The sequence below is a fragment of the Pteropus vampyrus genome, unplaced genomic scaffold, assembly GCF_000151845.1.
Source record: "Pteropus vampyrus isolate Shadow unplaced genomic scaffold, Pvam_2.0 Scaffold27, whole genome shotgun sequence".
NCBI lineage: Eukaryota > Metazoa > Chordata > Mammalia > Chiroptera > Pteropodidae > Pteropus > Pteropus vampyrus.
In genome coordinates this window covers 2,128,705-2,130,507 of record NW_011888808.1, presented here as the reverse complement: position 1 = coordinate 2,130,507, position 1,803 = coordinate 2,128,705, and positions in this window count along the sequence as shown.

Genomic DNA, 1,803 nt, shown 5'->3' with positions numbered 1-1,803 from the left:
CATACATACTGAAGATGTTTTTCAGTGTGTTTCTTCCTCTGTGAGTATATAGTTTTATATTTACATTTAAGCCTTTGATCATGAGTTAATTTTTATATAAGGTCTGAAGTTTAGATTATTTCCAATATGTACACCTTTGATTTCTCTTCTTACCTTATTGTCCTGGCTAGAACATCTAGCACTATGTTGAATAAGAGTGATGAGAATGAACACTTGTGCCCCATTCTTGATCTCAGGATTATTTAGTGTTATGCCATTAAATATAAGGTTAGCTATAGGTGTTTTGTATATGTGCTTTATCTACTAGAGAAAGTATTCTCCAATTCTAGATTCCTATGTGTTTTATAATAAATGGGTTATGGGTGCCGTCAAATGCTTTATCTTCATCAATTGATTTTTAAAAATATTCTGTTATGCAGTTTGATTTTTGAACATTTAGTCAGCCTCGTGTATCTTCCCACTTGATTATTTTGTATAAATTATTTTATACATTCCTGGATTCAATTTTGTAATATTTTGTTGAAGATTTTACATCTAAGTTCATGAGAGATATTGGCCTATAATTTTTTTGTTTCATTTTGTACTCTTTGTTTTTGGTATCAAGGAAACATTGGTTTTAAAAGATATCTTTGGAAGTGTTCCCCTCCCTTTTATTTTCTAGAACAGATTGTATAAAATGACTGTTAATTCTTCTTAAATGTTTGATAAATTCCCTGGTGAAGCCATGTTGACTTGAAGATATATTTTATGGCAGCAAGTTAGTTACTAATTCAGTTTCTTTACTGGTTATAGGACTATTCAGGTTTTCTATTTCTCTTGGTTGAGTTTAGTTTTTAACCCTACTGTTTTTGAAATATATTTGTCTGGAGAGTACAGGCTCTACTGCCTCTGTGGAAGGATCAGCCTCATCAAGGGTTTGGATGTGGAATGGGTGTCGGGTCTGCCCACTTGGTGTCTGTTGGGCTCCTCTTTTTTTGATCATTTGGACAGAGGCAGGCTCTTCTTGTTTCGTTGTTGATAGTTCCAGGTTGTAGGCCTCTCTGCTATTCAAGCTAAGATTAATAGTAAATAAAAAGAGAACCCTAGCAATTCACTACGATGCTATTCCTTGAAATGCTATTCCTTGATAGCTCTAGTCAGTCACCCATTGTCTTCATGGTTTTCAGAATCCTTTTTTTGTTTGTTTGTTTTTTGTTTTTGCTTTTGGATCATTTCCGGAGTATTTAGTTGTGTTTAGATGGGAAAATAGGGAAAAGTAAATCTACACCATCTTATCCGGATAGGTATAATACATATTAAGGAAAAGCATGTATAGCATGTGCGTATCCATATCAGTAAACATACCAACTTCACATACAGTTGTTCATTGGGCAGTCAATTCATTTTTAAAAGAGTTATTGTATAAAATAGCAGAGGACAGAGATAAACTCTACAAACAGATGCTACCATCATAAAGTATCATGCATTTTCTAGGTGTGTATAAAATTGAAAGAGTTTGAGGATTCATATATTTCTGTCTTTTAAATCACTCTTACTGAATAGTCATCACTAAAAGCAAAACCTTAGTATTAGAAATGATGAATCTAGCACTTTTATTAAATTATATGCCGACTTTAGGGATTAGATTTTACTGAGATTTTTATGTTATCTATTAAGCATAGTTTTTTATTTGTTTGTTTGTTTTCATCAATCCTAAATTAAGTTTTAATAGGTGGACTTTAGCCTTTTTGTATTTCTGGTCAAATACCATTCTATTAAACAACATAGGACAGTTAGACTTTTATGTAAAAAAAAAACAAAGTT